Source organism: Anabrus simplex, chromosome 1 (genome assembly GCF_040414725.1).
Source record: "Anabrus simplex isolate iqAnaSimp1 chromosome 1, ASM4041472v1, whole genome shotgun sequence".
NCBI lineage: Eukaryota > Metazoa > Arthropoda > Insecta > Orthoptera > Tettigoniidae > Anabrus > Anabrus simplex.
In genome coordinates, this window is record NC_090265.1 from 357,364,900 (window position 1) to 357,388,250 (window position 23,351).

The following is a 23,351-nucleotide window of genomic DNA, read 5'->3' on the forward strand; positions in this document are numbered from 1 at the left end:
ACCATCTTTAGGGCTGTCGACAGTGGGGTTGGAGCCCTCTATCTCCCGAACACTGAACCTTGGATTTTGATTTTGGATTGACAGCTGGAAGCGGGTACACTTAAGTCTCGTGAGACCAACAAAGGAGGACTGCGATACGAGAGCCAGCGACCCGGTTACGAAAGCCGAGCAGTATGGCTCAGGATGTCATGACGTCGACTACATGGTACTCTAAAATCTGCAGACTCTCTTGCTAGGTAGCAGTCGTCTTGGCAGGCCAAGGCCCTTAATGGGCTGTTGTCCCATGGCTGTGAAGGTACGGAAGCTACTGAGGTATGCGTGGTGCTGAGTAATGACATTCAAAGTACGACTAGTGCGTCTGGCTGTTTGAAAGGTGTTGCAATAGCACTTTCTGGCCCGGTGAAGAAAGCAATGGCAAACTACCTCACTTCACATCACCACTAGTACGCCTCATTATTAGCCAACATCGCTTTTTGTTTTTTTTTACAGTTTCCCTGGTGTCTATGAGGAACCCACCAGCCTCCAGACTAATTACGACACAAACAGACAGATTGACAGACAGCGTTTTACAGTGACCTCCAGTGTAGTTTATTAAGAAAAAAAAATGCCGATATACTAACATTCATCATTAGAGTGGCATTTCCTTAATTTCTGTCTTATCTTGGTAACTAATACTGTATTATCATTAAAGGATGCGATATTCCGAAATATCTTATATGCGTAAGAGAAAGGCAAATAAAAGCTCGAGTTATCCGATAATAATTACTGTACATTAGATCATTCAAACTCCTCGTGCTGGGACGAAACAAGGGATGCGTCAGTACGAAACTAACGTGTGGCATAATCCGTATCCAATTGCCGGTAACTTTCACGCATTAATGTGAGATAAGCAAATACATACGAAACCTTTTTTCTGGTAACCTGCTGCCCAAATGATGGAGTCAATGAGTTTTGGGTGGAGCCAGGACGGTAATTAATAGTATTCGGGTCAGTGCTCGCGGTTTGGGCGTGGGCCTTCAGTATGTACCGTACCGAATGTACAAATTTATAACTCTACATAAACATGTCGTAAATGGGAGTTCGCTCCACGGACAATCACGTGTTATAATTTACGTCTAGCACGAGCTCTTTAGTGTGTGTGTGTGTGTGTGTGTGTGTGTGTGTGTGTGTGTGTGTGTGTGTGTGTGTGTGTGTGTGTGTGTGTGTGTGTGTGTGTGTGTGTGGAGTAGCCAGTTCCCCTGTTCGTTATGGCTATTAGGACGGATGTCTGTGTTATCTCCAGGACCCGGATTTTGATGACCTAATGAATGCCTAAAATGACCTATAAAATGAACGAGAAAATGGACCAAAACTATGAAGGAAAATGTAGGCTATACATTTACTCAAAAAATATTAACTATGTGCATTATTCACATTATATTTAACTCGTGACTTAATGGAGTACGCCTCTGTGGTGTAGTGGTTAATGTGATTAGCTGCCACTCACGGAGGCCGGGGTTCGATTTCCGGCTCTGCCGCGAAATTTGAAAAGTGGTACGAGGGCTGGAACGGGGTTCACTCAGCATCGGGAGGTCAACTGAGTAGAGGTGGGTTTGATTCCCACCTCAGCCATCCTGGAAGTGGTTTTCCGTGGTTTCCCCCACTTCTCTTCCAAGCGAATGCCGGGATGGTACCTAACTTTAGACCACGGCCGCCTCCTTCCCTCTTCCTTGTCTATCCCTTCCAATCTACCCATCCCCCACCCGAGGGAAAAGCCGACCCTAGAGGGTAAACACATTACGATATGATAAGTTTTAATGGAGTGAATACAGTTATTAATAAGTGTCACCAAATAATAATAATAATAAAAATAATAATAATGACAATAATAATAATACCGGGCGAGTTGGCCGTGCGGTTAGGAGCGCGCGGCTGTGAGTTTGCATCCGGGAGATAGTGAGTTCGAATTCCACTGTTGGCAGCCCTGAAGATGGTTATCCGTGGTTTCCCATTTTCACACCAGTCAAATGCTGGGTTGTACCTTAATTAAAGCCACGGACGCTTCGTTTCAATTCCTAGGCCTTTCCTATCCCATCGTCGCCATCAGACCTATCTGTCGGTGCGACGTAAGGCAACTAGCAAAATAATAATAATTGCAGAAGGACCTAACACAGTAATATTTCAGTTATTTTCTTAAATTCTGTTCTTAGTAGCAAGTCCGCCTCTGTGGTGTAGTGGTTAGTGTGATTAGCTGCCATCCCCGGAAGCCCGGGTTCGATTCCCGGCTCTGCCACGAATTTCAAAAATGGTATGAGGGTTGGAACGGGAGGTCAACTGAGTAGAGAGGGGTTCGATTCCCTCCTCAACCGTCCTGAAATTGGTTTTCAGTGGTTTCCCACTTCTCCTCCAGGAAATACCGGGATGGTACATAACTTAAGACCACGGCCGCTTCTTTCCCTCTTCCTTGTCTATCCCTTCCAATCTTCCCATCCTCCGCAAGACCCTGTTCAGCATAGCAGGTGAGGCCGTCTGGGCGAGATACTGGTCAACCTCCCCCGTTGTATCCCCCAACCCAGAGTCTGAAGCTCCAGTACACTGCCCTTGAGGCAGAAGAAGAAGAAGATTAATAATAATAAGAAGAAGTAGCAAAATAACTCAGCATCTCTATATTATCCACTGATATTCTGGAAACCACGTGTTTGTCGGGACGCACATGTTGTTGAATTGTAAATCTTTTCCTTCAATGGACAGCTTGTTTTGCTTTTCATTGTAGATTATAAATACAATGTTGCGTTACGTCACACGCACACAGATAGGTCTGATTTTCGCTTCCCGAAGCAAGTTATGTATGTTCAACTGAAGGGTGGCCATCGACACCACGGTGGGTAACAAAAAAGTTTCGGTGACGTACTAAAGTCAGACATAAAGAAATGCCACTTCAACACCACTAACTAGAAAATAAAAGCAGCTAACCGCCTAGTATGGCGTCGTCTTATCCACAAAGGTTAGCCTATAAGAACTTCGAACAACAACGCCGGAGATTTGAAACTGAGAAAAGAATTACTCGGAAAGAACGGGTATTCCTCAGGAAGAATAACCCTCAACAACTGGATCTCAACGCTGGCAGTGTTTGCCACCACCGTGGAAGAATTTGTGGCTGGGGGATTGGCCTTCACAGTCACGTAATAACTCACAAACCCACCAGTAACATACTCGTCAGCGTGATGAAGTGATGACACAGTGATTAGCGCAATGTAACGTGTGTTACAGGTACGTACAGTAATAACACTGATTTACTCGTTACATGATTCACATCTAAAGTTGTCTAACTCCTCTACAAGTGTTGAACGTTTTGATTTTCTTGTTGGAGGCATTGTGATATTTTAATGATCTGAAACTACTCACAACAGGGTAGTGGTATCAGAAGCTGTCACTCACTACTGATCTAAAAGGCGCGCCTGACATGAGTACCTGCCAACGTGCGCGATCTCTTTTTACTTTCAAATGACTTCTCTTACAAAATGACGTACAGCTAAGTACGCGTCAAGTGTAACTTGAGTTTTCTCCATATGTACTGCACAAACATTGCAAGCCTGGTTACCGCTTCTGAGAGATATTTAAAAGCCTTGTCACAAGGTGTAGTGCGAAAGGTAGGGATAAGGATATGATTTTTTTATGGATAAGGATATAGTGAAAATATCCAGGAGATCTGGAGAGTCTGAGAAACTGCTTGAAGTAGATTTCTACAATAACTAAATGAATACAAAAAGGCTGTGTCATATTCTCCTTATGACGATCGTAAGTTCACCAAGACATTAATCCCAATAACCCTTCGTGGCTTCCTCCAAGCAGTACACCATGATACCATATATGAATTGCTTCCAATAACAATATTATGTTCAACCATTAACTCCATTTCTTTCATTTCAAAGACCCTGTTATATGATTTACTTTATTCTCGAAGACCATATGGAAATACTTATCCACATTTTCTTGAATTTGCGGACTCAGCGAGGGATCCCACCTCTACCGTCTCAACGGCAGTGTCCTGGAGTGTGAGAATTGGGTCGGAGGATACCACTGGGAGGATGATCAGTACCTCGCCCAGGCGGCCTCACCTGCTATGCTGAACAGGGAGGGGGGATTGGAAGGGACAGGCAAGGAAGAGGGAAGGAAGTGGTCGTGGCCTTAAGTTAGGTACCATCCCGGCATTTGCCTGGAGGAGAAGTGGGAATCCACGGAAAACCACTTCCAGGATGGCTGAGGTGGGAATCGAACCCACCTCTACTCATTGGACCCCCCGAGGCTGAGTGGACCCCGTTACAGCCCTCGTGCCACTTTTCAAATTTCGTGGCAAAGCCGGGAATCGAACCCGGGCCTCCAGGGGTGGCAGCTAATCACACTAACCACTACATCACACAGGAGGATTTATCTTCTCTTACGACTGTATTATACACTTGTGCTCAGCTATCTTTATTCCCTAGCATCTGCATTTAATATTACTCTTTTCAGTTCGTATATATGATGCACAATAATAATAATATTAATATACTAGCAAATGTACCCGTGCTTCGCTACGGTATTCTACATTGTATACGGATATCGAAGTAAATACTGTACGTGCAGTAAATAAGATTGTTTTAAAATTGCATGTCTCTTAGCGTTATCCGAGAAATAGCATGGGGAGCTCCCCATACGTTGTTTCCAATGAAAAGTGTGGGTTGCGGAGTTGTGATGATAACGGCAGGCTCAATTGCCTACTGCGCGCTCACAATCGATTTGGAGAGTTTTCGTTACAATGGCACGCCCACTTTCCTACTTCCAGAAAGATTACAGTTCAGAAGTTTTTATTATAATAGCAGTCAACTTCCTTACTACCAGTCAAAATTGAGTTGTGTAGTTATCATTATAATGACAGGCCCTTTTCCTGCTGCCAGCCAGCTTACTGCCAGCCACACAGAGTTGGTGAATTTCCATTAAAATAGCAGGCACTATGCCTAATGCTAGTCACATTTTAGCTGGGTACATTTGTTTATAATGGCGGGTACCCTGGCCTACAGCTGAACACAATCGGGTAGGGGAGTCTTGAACAAAATTGCATGCTCCCTTGCCGTCTGCAAGTCAAATCGAGAAGTGAATTTTTCATTACAATGGTAGGCCCTCCTTACTAATGCCAGTTACACAGGACTTGGAGAAGGAAACCATTCCTGCTGCCAGTCAAAGTCTGTGTGGGGAGTACTGATTACAATAGCAGACACACCCATTTTCGATCGCTAAAAATCGACACCAATGAATATATATAGATCGACATACGATAGTATATGCATGTTCACAATATTGTAGACCTTTATTTACCGAGCTTGATAGCTGCAGTCGCTTAAGTGCGGCCAGTATCCAGTAATCGGGAGATAGTGGATCCGAGCCTCACTGTCGGCAGTCCTGAAGATGGTTTTCTGTGGTTTCCCATTTTCACACCAGGCAAATGCCGGGGCTGTACCTTAATTAAGGCCACGGCCGCTTCCTTCCAATTCCTAGGCCTATCCTATCCCATCGTCGCCATAAGACCTATCTGTGTCAGTGCGACGTAAAGCAAATAGCAAAAAAACGACCTTTATTTGCAGATTAACTGCTGCTAAACTGTAAGTCATATCGACAAAGGATTGCAACATAAGACGCAATAATTAGCGGCCTAAATGTCTGGTCCTATGATATTTTTTCGCATCTCATCTATTCATTGGTCAGATTGAGTTAAAAACGTTTAATAGGATGAAATTTGTGTAAGATTATGTTGCATTGCATTACTTTTCGGATAATTATGTGACAAAGCATTTGGCTCACAAACGGGTACTAGGTGGTCCCCTGTTCGTGTAGAGTTTGATGATTCTATCTTTCCTGTAAGTTATTGAAAGTATGAATTATGCATGTAAAAAGTCCTAAATTACTTCAATTGAGAAATAGAGACGAATCTAACGAATAAGTGATACAGATACGATAAAAAGTCATAAGACCAAGGTTGAAGATCACTCCAAATTCAACGGAGATTGTGCCATCCGTTGTGTGATAGGACTTCCCGTTTATCCCACGAAACGAAGGTCTGCACCATCATTAAAATTGCCTCCATACTTCGATATTCTTCGGGGATAAAAAGTGAAAATTTTAAAGTTCTTTGAATTTTTCCGTCCGTTACAGGTTAAAACTTACAATTTTGCCAAATTTCAATGTTCTTGCTCGTCTGGCAGATTATGCTGCAATCTGAAATTTGGGTGAGGGGGTAAAAATTAGGACATTCAGGAAACTACACCAAAATATGCAGATGGACATTATTACCACTCAAACGGGTAGCAGTACGAAAATTTCGCCAAAATAGTCAATTTACAGGCACACACAGTCGTTACGATTTTATTTATATAGATTGATAAGGAATCTGCTCCACGTTATACACCTTTTGGGCTATGTCCGCTGGACTTAACCTGCAAAACCGACCGTTCATGATATCTCATTTATTAATCCTCCTGTCGGAAAATGCACATGACAAAAAAGTTTTAGAATTGGATTTCCATTAAGGATTGTAGATTTCCATTAATTTTGGATGTCCATATTTTGATGGAGTGAAAAATCATGGTTTCAGTTTCGGTTAAACCCCCAGTAAATTTCGGTGTTCACAAATAATATTGGCCCTAAGACCTAATCAATGACAGGTGGATTCTAAACATCAAGTTTTGTAGAAATATATTCAGGAGTTTTCAATTTATAAGAACTCACACAATCAAACAAACAGATAAACAGACACCAAAGCTAAGAAATATGCAGATGGTCATTGTTACACCTGAAACGGATAACTGTACGTAAATTCCGCCGAAATAGTCAATGTACAGACACACGGTCGTTACGATTATATTTATATAGATGACAGATAAGCATGGGCACGTTTGAAAGTGAAAACCTTCATTTCGACATTTACTGCTCCTGAATGGTAAATCATGCCAACAAACGGTCTGCACCCTCAGGCGTCTCTTTTATCGTCCTACATGTTTAGTCTTAAAACATTTTCTCGTATTTCCCATATTTATGAGTTCGATTGAGTTACGATATTTGAATGGGGTGAAATTTGAGTACATTTTTTAACATTTTACATTATTTTTCTCATTCTTATGTGGAAGCTAGAATCATGAAATTTGGTTCGCATATAGCCATTGATAGTGTTAATGTGCGTGCCAAATTCTGTGACTATCTTTCCTATAAGTGTGTCAAACTAATTACCATAAGTATAAGACGCACAACATTTACGAACAAGCGAAATATATAGCCAAATCTACCCTATAAGGGAGAGAGAGAGAGAGGGGGGGGGGGGAGAGAGACGACAAAATGTCACAGGACCAAAGTTGTAGATCACTCCAAATTGAACGGACGTTGTGCCATCCGTTTTGTGATAGGACTTACCGTTTAGCCGCGAAATACCTCCAAACGAAGGTCTGCACCGTCATTAAATTGGCTCCATATTTCAATATTCTTCGGCATAAACAGTAAAAAATTTAAAGGTCTTGGAAGTTTTCCGTAGGTTATCGGCTAAAATGTATAATTTTGCTTAATTTCAATTTTCCAGCTCGTGTGGCAGATTGTGAGGCAATCTTGATTTTAGGCGAGGGGGGTTAAATTTAGGACTTTCAGGAAACTATAGATAAACATTATGCAGATGGACATTATTAACCTTTAAACGGAAAGCTGTACGAAAATTTCGTCAAAATAGTCAATGCAATAGACACGCGATCGTTACGATTTGATTTATGTAGATAGATAAGTAATCTGCTGCACCTATAATGCCTTTTGGGCTATGTCCGCTGGACTTAATCTGAGAAACCGACCTTTCATGATGTCTCCCTTATTAATGCTCCTGTTGAATAAATGCACATGAGAAATAATTAGAATTGGAATTCCATCAAATTTGGTCGATTTCCAGTCAGGTTGGTCTTGTACTTTAGTAGCACAGGTGGATTCTAAATATGAAGTTTGGTGGAAATATATCCAGTAGTTTTCAAGTTATAAAAGGACAGACAAACAGACAAACAAACAGACAAACAGACACCAAAGCTAAAAATTATGCAGATGGTCATTATTACACCTTAAACGGATAACTGTACGGAAATTTTATCAAAATATTCAATGTACAGACACACGGTCGTTACGATTTTATTTATATAGATAGAAGAAGAAGATATTGCAGGATGACGTTAGCTAAAGTCTTCTTCTAAATATTCCACCTATATGCTTCATTACACCATTCCGAATCTTGACCTTTCACGAACTGATGTAGTTTAATATACTTACGGAAAAGATTTAAAATTCTGTAATAGAATAATATTACTCCCCGTTTATCATTCCAATAATATTTATTTCGACACTAACTACACAGGAAATTAGATCTCAACAGTATTTTAATCGTATCACACCAGATTGAACTTAGGAGTGACTCTTATAATCGTTTATCGACGACTGTAATCCCCGTTTTCTTCACATGATCATTTAAATGAAACTATCTCCATGTTAACTATTAATTCACACTCATGTTCTGTAGCTGAAGTAGACTTGCTTAAAAATAACTAAGTTATATAATAGTGCTGTTATATGATATGGACAAAGCTGCTCCATAAATACAAATATCTAACCGCTTTGCCTTTTTTCTCTCAGCAATTATACTTTCTGTTTTGGATATTCTTCATATAATATTGTTGAAATGTCATGCTTCGATTAAGTTGAATAAAATCTTACTAGGTAAATACATATATTTCTGTATTAATTTACAACACCGCCTCTGTGGTGTAGTGGTTAGCGTGATTAGCTGCCACCCCCGGAGGCCCGGGTTCGATTCCCGGCTCTGCCACGAAATTTGAAAAGTGGTACGAGGACTGGAACGGGGTCCACTCAGCCTCGGGAGGTCAACTGAGTAGAGGTGGGTTCGATTCCCACCTCAGCCATCCTGGAAGTGGTTTTCCGTGGTTTCCCACTTCTCCTCCAGGCGAATGCCTGGATGGTACCTAACTTAAGGCCACGGCCGCTTCCTTCCCTCTTCCTTGCCTATCCCTTCCAATCTTCCCATCCCTACACAAGGCCCCTGGGCGAGGTACTGGTCATACCCCCCAGTTGTATCCCCGACCAAGAGTCTGAAGCTCCAGGACACTGCCCTTGAGGCGGTAGAGGTGGGATCCCTCGCTAAGTCCGAGGGAAAAACCGAACCTGGAGAGTAAACAGATGATGATGATGATGATGATGATGATGATTAATTTACAACAATTTATTCAATGTAATCTTGAAATAAAAAGTGCTAAATACACAATGGATCGTCTGATACGCCCCGACAAATTAAATATTGACCCGGAATCGCCCACTGCATCGCGGGAATGGAATCACTTGTATAGATCTTTCCAAAATTTCATTACGACTAGTCAAGCTAACGATCAAGACAAACTTATACTCTTAAGTAATCATGTTTCTGCTCCAATTTATGACCACATCAGCAACTGTGGAACAATTAATGATGCTTTTACCATTTTAAAGAACCTCTTTGTGAGGCCGACGAATGAAGAGTTTGCTCGCCACAACTTTCAACACAAACACACCACTTGGGTGAGTCAGTTACGAAATATCTCGAAGTACTTAAGCGATTAAACGAAGAATGCAACTTTAAAGCAGGAGCTGTTGAGACAAACCGAGACTAGTCCATCCAAGTCCCTTTTATTAGTGTTTTAAATGAGTCCTTTGTACACCAAAGACTCCTCGAAAGTCCAAACCTCTCGCTGTATGATGCTTTCAGTCAAGCAAGGGCTTTAGAACTAGCTCAGCAATATTTTTTTTTGACCAGACTAATACAGCAGCAACATTAAATTCCGTATCAGCACATGAGGAACGCAAGCACGTAGCGGTGGCTATTATCCTACGGTGCTACACTTGTGGTCTTGACAAACACCCTAGAACTGTCTGCACTGCTCGGGAAGTTGTATGCAGAGGATCCGGCAAATTAGGTCATTACCTGAATGTACGTCCGACTTGTTGGCTGAATGGTCAGCGTACTGGCCTTCGGTTCAGACGGTCCCGGGTTCGATTCCCGGCCGGGTCGGGAATTTTAACCTTCATTGGTTAATTCCAATGGTCCGGGGGCTCGGTGTTTCTGCTGTCCCCAACGTCCCTGCAACTCATACACCACACATAACACTATCCTCCAAAACAATAACATGCAGTTACCTACACATAGCAGATGCCGCCCACCCTCATCGGAGGGTCTGCCTTAAAAGGGCTGCACTCGGCTAGAAATAGCCGCACGAAATTATTATTATACCTGAAGTTATGCCGACAGCGTTCTGTCAAGAAACGAATAGGCATTAATTCTTGTATTACACCTAGTCTCTCATGCATAGTAAGCGTATATACTAGCTTATCTAGGACAATTGGATCTGTTGCTCTAAATGGAGAGCTTATTTCGACCTTATTGACACAAGGAGCACATCAAGTTTTATCTGTGAACATTTTATACGTAAAGTTAACGCCCTTCTAATTGGAGTACCTTTATGGAAGTTTCCATGGCATCTAGCAATCTAAGATCATACCGCAGTGGAATATCCTGTGTAAATCTTACACTCCAAGGACACACGTATGATTATGAAAAAGTAATCCTAAATATCCTCCCTAAACTCTGTTCAGATGTTGGTATCGGTCACGGTATCCTAAAAACAACATTCTAGCGTTAGTATTAAATTTAGTGCTAAGCGTAACACACTCGTTATTTGAATCTAAGCTCAAGTATTTACGGATCCCGTTTCCCTATTTCAGAATCTAACACCAAACCTGAAACTAATTTCTATTAAATCCAGAGGCAAACTGATTCAGATGCCAAGTTCACTGAAATCGAGATAGATAAATTGTTTAAAGATGGTATCATTTAAGAGAGTTGTTCACCCTGACGAGCCCAAGTCCTGATCATGGCTAACGAAAGTCATAAAAAGCGTATGGTCGTAGACTACTCACAAACCATAAAGCGTTACACTCATCTTGATGCCTATGCGTTACCAAGAATGGATAATAATGAACACAATTTCTAATTGCGAAGTATTTCGTACTATCGATCTCCGCAGTAGCCGCTATCAAATCCCTATCGTAGAAGAAGATAGACCATTTACGGCGTTCGAGACTTGCGGTAAATTATTTCACGTCACAAGAATTCCATTTGGTGTTAATAATGGTGTGGCTGCTTTTCAAAGAAAACATTTCCGATGAAAAAATTTGAGAGACACTTAAGCTACTTGTTTAACATCTTAAAATTAATACCATCACAGCCAGTAACGCACGAGCTGATAGACAGGAAGTCTTGATTCATCTGAGCAGGTGAGAAATGAGAGAAATGGGGCCGATGACCTAGAAGTTAGGCTCCTTTAAGCACCAAGCATCATCATCAATAAATGAGAGAAATATACTGCAGTTAGCTTCCTGCCACATTAAATTTCATTCAAGTATTGTTTTTTACTTTGCTCTTCTATCGGACTCATTTTCCTCAAAGTGAATGCTAAGTTCCTCAATATCTATGTTATTATTTTACTGATTTCAGGAACCATACCTAAATTCATATCAAACCCTAGCTACGTCGTTGGCTTTTAGCTGAGAGAGGGGGAAGTGAATCTTAGCTCTACGAATCATTTCTGTTACTTTGCTCCTTAATCTTTGGTAAGACTTAAAATTTACACTTGAGTTATCCTTACTGTAGATGTTATAGGCCCTATCAGAATGAGTCATCTGTTCACGTGTCCGGCTCCATGGCTAAATGGTTAGGGTGCTGGCCTTTGGTCACAGGAGTCCCGGGTTAGATTCCTGGCGGGGTCGGGAATTTTAACCATAATTGGTTAATTTCGCCGACACGGGGGCTGGGTGTATGTGTCGTCTTCATCATCATTTCATCCTTATCACGACGCGCAGGTCGCTTAAGGGAGTCAAATCAAAAGACTTGTATCTGGCGAGCCGAACATGTCCTCGAACACTTCCGGCACTAAACACCATTTCATTTCATCTGTTCACGTAAGTCACGGTCCAACCAACTAATTGCTGGGCATGTGACCCGCGCTGCTTCCAGTGGGGCGTGTTTATCGTACAGAGAAAGCAGAAGGATACTAAAGGGATGAATTTTATCACCAACATCGTTCAGGTGCTGAACAATGTGTTAAAGCAGGGCCTCTCAAACGCCCAAAATCTCACGCGTGCAGATAGAGGCGCAAGAGCTCCGTGCACTGTGCATCGCTGCCGCTCGGCATGGCTCGGATCAACGCTTCGTCTCTGGGCTACTCGGCTAAGCTCGGCTCAACTCGCCTATACTCGGCTCAAGACAGCCCGGATTTGGAGCGCTACGGCGCAAGTGGGGCAGAGGGAGACAGGCGGTGCGAGCGAGACAGGCGTGAGGAAAGACAGAGTAAGCGCTATTGCTCCAAATCGAGGAGTGGGGGTCTGCACTCTGGTCAACCAAGCCAAGTCGTCTTTTGCACCGTGCACAGTGCATGCACCACGCGCATGCACCCTGAGAGGCCCTGTGTTAAAGCATAGAAAGAGCATCCTTAATTAAGGCATCCATGTTCATGTTTCTAAAATCTCTGAAAGTTACAGTTTTCGGCTTTTATATGCGGATTTTGAGTGAATATGCACCATAACATACAGCATTATGATGTAAAATTCCAGAAACAGAAGTTGTCCACGTGCTATGATCTTATCGGGAATGTTTGATACTGTCAAATCCAGTATACTTGGAAATACTATTGTTTTACGTCGGTCCTAAGGGCAGTTTCGTCCCGCTGCAAGGTGTAAAAATGTTGGTCAGATGCGTGGTCTAATTGGTACAGTTTAGAACGTTGGTGCTAAAGCCTCCTTGTACCTGTGAATGTTCATATCTGGGTGATAAGTCTACCAGGACATTCTCTAGATCTACATTGCAACCGGGTGATTTGGCTGTACGGTTAGCAGCTGTGAGCTTGCATCCCACTCCTAGGCCTTTCCTATCCAATCGTCGCCTTAAGACCTATCTGTGTCGGTGCGACGTAAACCAAATTACATAGAATAGAGAAATTTAAAAAAATGAAATGAAATAGCGTATGGCTTTTAGTGCCGGGAGTGTCCGAGGACAAGTTCGGCTCGCCAGATGCAGGTCTTTTGACTTGACGCCCGTAGGGGACCTGCACACCGTTTTGAGGATGAAATGATTATGAAGACGACACATACACCCAGCCCCCGTGCCAGCGAAATTAACCAATTATGGTTAAAATTCCCAACCTTGCCGGGAATCGAACTCGGGACCCCTGTGACCCAAGGTCATCACGCTAACCATTTGGCCATGAAGCAGGACACCGTCAGATGAGTGAGTTTGAAGGAGGGCGCATTATTGGGATGAGAGAACGTGATGCATCCATCCGGGAAATTGCTGCTCGTGTGGGACGAAGTGCGTCGGCAGTGCAACGAATGTGTACAGAATGGTTCACAGAAGGCCGTAAAACACGACGAGATGGGTCTGGTCGCACCACCCAGACCACCCCCGCGAAGATCTGCGTCCTCCTCAGCTCTGGCGTAACAGTGGAACAGTGTAACACATCGTACACTATCAGGAGTGACAGTCCGTCGCCGTTTATTACGGTCTGCGTTACCGGCGCGTCGTCCACTTCTCCGCCTACCTTTCACTAATGTTCTAAATATGATAGACTGCAATGGTGTATGGAACGACGTCACTGGGGACAGGAATGGCAGCAGATAATGTTTTCGGACGAATCCAGGTTCTGCTTGTTTGAAAATGATGGCCGCATTTTGGTTCGCCGCAGACAGGGGGAGAGGCATCACACTGACTGTATTCGCACAAGACATACAGCGCCAACTCAAGGCCTTATGGTGTGGGGTAAGTACTATTGGGTACAACCACAAATCACAGTTGGTGCGTGTCCAGGGCACTTTGATCAGTTTGACCTACGTGAATGACATCCTGCGATCCGTAGCCATACCCTTTCTGCACGACACCCCAGACGCCACATTTCAGCAGGACAATGCGCGACGACATGTTGCTGCACATACACGTAACTTCTTGTTCTCACAGGATGTCAGACTGTTGCCCTGGCCCCCCTGATCACCGGACTTGTCGCCAATCGAAAACGTGTGGGATATGGTGAAATGACGGGTGCGGCGCTTGACCCAATACCAACCACAAACTGTGGAACCAGGTGAATTCAGCATGGATGGCTATACCCCAGGACGCCATTCGCGCTTTATACGCGTCAATGCTATCAGGCATTGAACTAGTTAACAGTGCCCATGGAGAACCCAGTGCCTACTAGGCAACAGGATACATGCTGAACCTAGGTGACTGAAATGCTAATCCTTTTCGCAGAAAATACTTTTTTTTTTCTATTTGCTTTACGTCGCACCGACACGGATAGGTCTTATAGCGACGATGGTATAGGAAAGGCCTAGGAAGTGGAAGGAAGCGGCCGTGGCCTTAATTAAGGTACAGCCCCAGCATTTGCCTGGTGTGAAAATGGGAAACCACGGAAAACCATCTTCAGGGCTGCCGACAGTGGGGCTCGAACCCACTATCCCCCGATTACTGGATACTGGCCGCACATAAGCGACTGCAGCTATCGAGCTCGGTGCAGAAAATACTAATGAACATATCGTGTGAATATGAACTTACTATCTCTAGTCTTTCAAGGTGTTCTGTTTTTATGAACATGAGTGTATAATGCATAATCTCAATCAATCAATCAATCAATCAATCAATCAATCAATCAATCAATCAATCAATCAATCAATCAATCAATCAATCAATCAATCAATCAATCAATCAATCAATCAATCAATCACAAGTGAATTTGGAATATCCGGCCCTGAGGTGTACAGGTAGCGTGTCTGCCTCTTACCTGCAGGCCCCGAGTTTGATTCCCGACCAGGTCAGGGATATGAGGGCTTGTTCGAGGTCCAGTCATCCTACGTGATTATAGTACAATTGAGGAGCTGTATGACAGTGAGGCAGCGGCCCCGGTCTAGAAAGCCAAGAATAACGGCCGATAGGATTCGTCATGCCTACCACACCTCGTAATCTACGGGCCTTCGGGCTGAGTAGCAGTCTCTTGGTAGGCCATTACCTTTTGTGGCTGTTGCGCCATGGGATCTAATTTGGTTTATCCACGTGCTTGCTCTTCAATAAGTTCCTCTTCGCTTTCTTCGCCAGGGTAATTCTTACTTGGATTTCATACGTGTTCCTATTATCCTTTGTAATGGCTTCATATTTTCTATTCTTAAATTTCCAATCGTAATGTCTGCGTTCAGTGCTTCGATATTTTCTTGCTAAGTATCAATCAATCATCAATGATCAACATTTAGGACCTCACCCAGGTGGCAGATTCCATATCAAGTACACCTTTGTCTTATTTGTGTTAATACTCAGCTTCTAGGAGACCATTAGTGTTATTTTAATCCACTTATAAAGTTGCCCGGGGTTGCTCCCCTTAATAGAAGTCATAAATTCATGTCAGAGCTCATAATCGAACCTGTTCTAGCCTTGCAGAGAGTTCGCATGCTAATTTCTAGACTATGTGAGAATCCGTATCATAAATTTAAAATCAAACGGGAGCATGTCTGGTTTGTAAGGGAGAGTAATTTTTTGTTTCAAACTTGAATTTGAAAGGTGTTGTACACAATCCCTTGCATGGTACGGTACCTCCTTTGAAAAATGCTATAGACTTATTGTAACAACGTGTCACAGTAGATTTTGTTTATTTCTGTACAGTACGGTCACTGCTCAGACCGATGGCCTGCCCTGCAGATTATGAAGTGTCGTGTGGTTGGCACGACGAATCTTCTCGGCCATTATCTTTGGCTTTCTGAATGAGGACCGTTATGTCACTGTCAGCTAGCTCCTCAATATATTGTAATCACGTAGGCTGAGTGGACTTCAACCAGCCCTGATATCCAGGTAAAAGTCCCTGACCTGGCCCGGAAATCGAACCCGAAGCGTCCGGGTCAGAGGCCGGCACGCTACCCCAACATTGGGTGGCAGGCCAAAACTAAGGTGATAGCGGCGTATATTCTTTTAAGGGGAAATACAAATAGGTAAACATCCTCTTCATCACAATCTATTGTTACCGCACCGAGTGATTTCGCTATGTGGTACGGTTTGTGCACCTGTTCTTCTTAATAATAATAATATTCTAGCGTCTAAAACATTACATACAGTTACAACAATCTTAACATTATATTATTTTTTACCAAAACTTAGCCACATTCAATGCATCGTGACTGTTTCCAAGTAGATCTTATGTGCAGAATAATAAGAAAAAAGGAAATTCATGTAAACAAGGAACAAAATAATGAATTCGAACTGGGCTGTATCTGGTTCATGGCCGCGAGTTTTGTCTTAAAGAACGTACCACGTGATAGGTGCCTAGACTGAAACTTCATTGTTGACATTACCTATTTCTAAACAAAGTTACAAATGGCTATTTGTTGATGGATCACTCACTCCGAGGATGTGAGTTGCCAGGGAGTTTGAAAACTGAACACGGCCTAACAGCTAGAAATTCCGTTCTGGAAATAACAAAGGTGACCATTCAAGACCGGATCATTACTTTCATATGCAACTTTAATTGCAGGTAGGCCTATTATCTGGAGTCAGTGTAAAGTTTAAAGCGTCATAATAATAGATCCAGTTTAAGTTTAAAACAATTGAAAGGTAATTCATTAAATGGTCAAAAATTACGCACTCATTTTAAAATCAACAGCTTTACTTTAAGAAGTCAGTTCTGTCTAATTCTGATATTCTGAACTGATGGGAAAGAAATGTCAGTTTCTTCATGGCAACTTAATATTTTATTTCGAACTAGCTGCTGCGAAATCGTCGTTGATGGGTTAGTATTTCGTAATTGCTGCAGTAGTGTTATCTAGCGGAGTAGAATGACAGCGGGAAAGACAGAGTACGTCTCAACTAACAACAATAGTCAGTTATTGTTGATAAGGTTCGAGACATTGCAAAAACGTGACATTTCGTTTTCTTCAGGCTCTCTGATATTTTTAACTCTCTCCACCTCCTTCCTTTATGATTGGTGATCATTTCTTCACATTTTATTTTCTAATTTCGACGGATGTCTTCCTGATCAATAGGATCTACTTACCCCGTAGTTTTGTAGCTTATGGAGGCAATCACAATAAGTACAGCCATATTTATAACCGGGTAGTTCGTTACCATTATGACTGAACAACATTTCTACGTCAGCGGTCGCCGTTGATTGACTTGGCAATAAACATTTAAATTACGGTAAAAATGTATCCGACATAAAATATATATTGTTGCGTTATTATTTCTCGTATGGTAAAAATGCATGAAACACAAACAAATCAGAATTCATATTTTCCACAACATATACAGCATTAGCCCACCAGGTGGACATGATGGTTAAGGCGGCAAGTCCATATGGTCTGTCACCGTGGTTAGCCGGTTCGAGACCGTTGGTCGAAACGAAATGTCACCATCAGAATGTTGGCCATCACTAAATCGCGTGCCAAAAGCCTGGATTCAATTCCAATTCTATCCTCAGTGGAGTAAGCCTTACCAGACTCTTTGGTGTTATTCGACAGGAGTAGGCTATGTGCTGGCAGCGGGTTTCACACTCTCTCTTCCTTCTATCATTCCCCTGTGGGTAGGGGCGTTAGAATAACACACATGATATCCCTTGCCTGTAGTAAGAGGCGACTAAAAGAGGCCCCAGGGCCTCGTGGAAGCCTGGGTTGGTGATCATGGGGCTCTTAGCTGAGCCACGGCATTGGTTCCACTTATTATCTGCGCACTTTTATCGATAGATTTGTGTGCGGGTTTGAGGAGTAAGGAGGGAGCAATTCCGGTTCCAGTAGTACTGCCAACTGAATGGAAGTGATATATGAATTGAATCGATAATATGCTCGATCGATATGAATTTTGCTAAACCTTTGTTATCTTAAGCCAACAACTGTGTCACACACACACACACATTATATAACATTTCTCGATGCGAATCTTATTCCTAGAGGGAATTCTATGGGTTGGCTTTGCTGTGTAAATAACAACAGTACTAGTACGTAAAGTGTACGCCAGATGTCGTACAGCGATGCATAAGCGATTCATAGTTTGTGTTTCAAAGGTTGCCAGTACGAATCTCGAAGATTGCCGAGGTCGACCAATTCAGCACTAGGATCTAAATCTATCCAGAAAAGGTGCGCAGACAATACTTGTGCCAGGCTTCTCACTTTCATCTATTCTCCCTTGGTGAACTCTTGTTCTTTTCGGACCCCGACGGTATTAGGTATCGAGGCCTAGGGAGTATTTCATTTTCACGCCCTTCGTGGCCCTTGTCCTTCTTGGCCGATAGCGTCATATTTCGAAGTGTCGGACACCATCCACTTTTTCCCCTCTGATTTTTAATACAGGATGGTTGCCTGTTTGTAGTTCCTTTAAAACAATAATCATAACCACCGCCGCCTTCATTCTATCAAATATCACGTCATTCATTTCATCGTATTAACTCCCCTGATGAGGTTGACATCAGGAAGGGCATCTGGTCGCAAAAACTCGCCACCGAAGATTCATCTCGCTTCATACCCGACGGGACGAAGTCGGGCATACACACTATATACAGCTTTCTTGATGAAGCCAATGTTATTTGTATTATTAGTTACTACTGAGTAGAAATTTGCACACTGCATTTGTTGGTAATAAAAGGGCTAGAGTGGGAAGGAAGCGACCGTGGCCTTAATAAACGTACAGACCCAGCATTTGCCTGGTTTGAGAATGGAAAACCACGGCAAATCATTTTTAGGGCTGCCAAGGGGGCACTTGCCTTTTCTCACGCATCTTGCTGTGATAACGATCACAATGTTTATTGCACAGTTCATCTGGGTCGTGGCGCTTTTTGTTGCTGTTGCATTTGAAGTTAAACCCATGTACTGCAAACTTTGTTATCACGTGTCGAAGATCGCAGTTTTGTTCAAGTCAGCATTACGTCCGTGGAATAGAAATCACTCCAGTATTTCTTTCACGGAGATCTTTGATTGCTTCGTTGAAGGTGTCATAGATTCTAGAGGCATCTGCGGATGAAGGATCAGGGGAAAAAATAGGTCAGTCAAGTTTTTATTGTAATCGAGTTAGCGTGTTATACTGGGCATCAGACTAAGCTTAATTCACTGTACTACATTTCGAAATACAGTTATTTAAAGTATATGGTTTTGTAAATTTTTATTTGTCGAGTAATGCTTTGAAATTAAAATGTCATTTTCTGAATTCAAGCCAACGGCCGTTGAAGCCAACGGCCGTAGCCGTGTTGAAACACCGGATCCCGTGAGATCTCTGAAGTTAAGCAACATTGGGCGTGGTCAGGAGTTGGATGGGTTGCCACGCACTGTTGGTGGGGGGTAAGGGAATGGAGGAGCGCAAAGGAACTGGCCACCCTACCGCACGTAAACTCCGGCTCAGGAACACCTCTGCGGAGGTTCGGACCTGCCTTCGGGCAGAATAACCCTTACCTTACCTTCTGAATTCTGAAGGAAGTTCCACAGAACTTCATGTAACTTACCTCCATAATACAACAATTAAGTTGCCGTAACATGCGAGAGGTCGCGCGAAGGCAAATTGCTCACGCTTAATATTTTAATGAGCTGCTATTTTCCTTTTGCAGTGAATGCTCTGATAAAAATATAAATATGTACCCTGTTTAACTGCCTTTCAACTAGTACTAACATAATTGCCCAGTAAAAATATTTTCTCAATATAAAAATATAATGATTCTTTTTTTTTTTTGGCAAAATCTGGTCATATTACGCGAGTTTTTAAAGAGCGCGAGAGGTCGCGCGTGAGTAAATTGCCTCAACGTTTGCATTTGTACATTTCAATGAATGATTTGGTCACAATTCAAGATAGAACTACAGCACCAAACTTCACTGAAAGCCACCATAAACCTCATGAACTTTACTTAAGAAACTTTCTTGGAAATGCAATCTTGTAAGTATGCACTACGCGAAGGGTCGCAAGAAGGCAATTTACCGCGGCAGATGCGAGAGTGAAAGAAAAATTAAAACTACTCCGGAACGCAGCAGGCAATACACTGACGATAACCAACGTCAGGCGGGAGAGAGGCAGGGGAAGGATGAAACGAGCGCCCTAAGCTCTACAGCGGCTAGCAACGAAACTATTAACAAATATTTAAAGAGTGCGGGTGCGACCTCTCCCGTGTTAAAGGGGATGGACAGCAGACAATAGTATGATGATAAACGAGGTGAAATGTTAGTTTGTCAGTTTCACCAAGAGGAGAAGTCCTCTTTTGAGTTAATGTGTTGATGCGGTGACAGTAACTCATGTAAATATAAGGGAAGATATTCATTGGGGCAATCATATAAAAGAGATTGTCTGATGTGATTGTAAATAAAGGTCTCAGTTTTTTTGTAGTAAGGATACTGGTAATAGTATGGTTCTAGTGGATGCGACCCTCGCTGGGATTACTTGATTCGAGATCTGGAAACGATCCAAAGGACAGCAGCACGATTTGTTCTGGGTCTTTTCCGAAAATAGTGTTATGGAAATGTTTTCAATATTTGGGCTGGGAAGACTTGGAAGTAAGGAAATGAACAGCGCGGCTAAGGGGAATGTTCCGAGCTGTCATTGAAAAGATGGCCTGGAACGATATTAATAGAATAAGCTTAAGTAGAGTTTTCAAAAGTAGGAAAGATCATAAGGAAGATTAAGTTGGAAGTCAAGAAAAAACAATGGGCAAATACTCGTTTATAAGAAGATTCAAATAATTTGTAACGTGAGATGTCTCCGGCTCCATGGCTAAATGGCCTTTGGTCCAGAGGGTCCCGGGTTCGATTCCCGGCCGTGTAGGAGATTTTAACCTTAAATGGTTAATTCCCTTGGCTTGAGGACTGGGAGTTTGTGCTGTCCGCAGCATCCCTGCAACTCTCACACCACACATAACACTACCCTCCACCACAATAACACGCACTTACCTACACATGGCAGATGCCGCCTACCCTCATCGGAGAGTCTGCCTTACAAGGGCTGCACCCGGTTAGAAATAGCAACATGAAATTATTATAACGGGAGATCTTTGATAAAATATCAGGCTTCTTTGATAATATTTAAGGAAAGACTGCGAAAACCACGGAGAGGAAATCCACCACGTGGGAGACAGCCCTAAATATTGATCACTGGTGATTGATTGATTGATTGATTGTTTGATTGATTGATTGATTGATTGATTGATTGATTGATTGATTGATTGATTGATTGATTGATTGATTGATTGATTGATTGATTGATTGATTGATTGATCCTCAGCGGGCATTTTTTATAGAATACAATTTCTTACTAAATGTCGTCAAGGATGGGTTAAATTTTAAGTTCGTAAACATCATGTATCTCACTTGCATGTATCATCCTGTATATTTGTTGTTCATTTTCCGTAATTTTCTGTTTTACACGTGGTTCCATCATAATTCAAAAATTATTTAATATAGTGCCTATGCGTCAAATTTACGTTCCGTTTTATTCTAACAGATGGCACAGTAAACCAGATCTGCCTTTGGCGGTCTATAGCTGAGTTTTAATGAACTTTGTATGGTAAATATGAAATACGTTCCAGAGCAAGAGAACTTTTACATGCCGATTTCTTACGGCAACATGGGGTGCCGAATGGAGCTTTCCCGTGTACGTGTCCGCTTAATCTCTACGTACTAGAAACCAGTGCACAGTTAATATAAAATGAAGCGTCTATGACAGAAATAATCGCTCATCTCACTGCTTCACCAAACGTCGTTTACTCTGCGACACCGGATAACTCGTATCAAGCCAACAAGAGGAAGCGTCATGGTACGATATCGTTTGGTGTTGTTATTCTGCTCCACAACCCGCCCATAAATATGTTGCGGGGAGTGAGAAAACGGTGGGAGGTTCTTGATGCCTTGGTTCCCTCAAGAAATTTCTGAATGGCAGACTCCTCCACAGTGATGAGTCCAAGTCTGTGGTGCTGGAATTGTTCAAACAACATCACGGTCCTTGCTTACGAATGGTATCCAACGCTCGCCGAAGCAGAGGGATGCGTGTCTGATAGTGAGTGTTCTTCTAAGATTGTGCTGGATTATTTAACGTATCCCTCTGTTTGTGTTTACTTTGTTATTTCATCATATTGTTTCGTTAAACAAGTAGGCCTGGGCAGGTTTCAGTAGATGTAACCAAAAACCAAACACCATGGCACTACAGCCCTTGAAGGGCCTTGCCCTACCAAGTGACAGCTGCTCAGCCCGAAGGCCTGCAGATTATGAGGTGTAGTGTGTTCGGCACGACAAATCATCTTGGTCGTTATTCTTGGATTTCTAGACCGGGGCCGCCATCTCACCGTCATACAGCTCCTCAATTGTTATCACGTAGGCTAAGTGGACCTCGTACCAACCCAGATAAAAATCCCTGGCCTGAGCGGGAATCGAACGCAGAGCCTCTAGAAAAGAGGCAGGCACGCTACCTCTACACCGCGGGGACAGCTTCAGTCGATGACGTATCAGAAATACGTGATTATCACCTGTGTCGTGAAAGAGTCGACTGGAGAGGGGAATGGAGCTCTGTTGTGTTCAGTGTTCTGTCTGTAGGCTATACAAGTGACGTACACGTGAACGGCGCAGACCTGCTGAGAGGCCTATTCCAGAGTGCATTCACCCACGACACCCAGGACCCAACCCAGATTTTACCGTGTGTAGAGGCCATCAGTTACAACTCCGGTCACAGTTGATGTTTCTGCAGTGCTCGCTACATCGCACAGGTTGTTGTCCTCGTGCTACTGCCATTTCTTCGACAGGAAGATGATGTGCTTTACCATCACGTACAGATGCTGTGACGCAACGTGCTCTGCGTTGTCTACAACAACTACCCTGACCAGCAAGATCACCGGATCTCTAGCCAATTGAACACGTATGAGACATTATGAAGCGGGAACGTACGCGTTCTCCAGAGTCTGCAAGAACAATTGCCAAAATGCATCAAAAGGTGCAAGATGCTTGGGGCAATCTACCGCAGGATGCCACTCGGCACACACGCCTGCATTGCCGCCAGAAGTGGGGTAACTGAGTATTGATTGGACTGTTGGGCACTATTTACTGTGACATGCGTGTTTAATTTGGTCTGAATTTGCAATCAAATACTCCTGCAGTGAAATACCTGTCACATCGCTCGTGAATAAAATAACGTTATCCTTGAGAATGTTGCATTTTTTCTAGCAGTGTAAACAACCATTTTCTCTTAGTACTAATCAGAAAAAAATCCAAGAAATTTACCCTACAAAGAATGAAGGTATCCG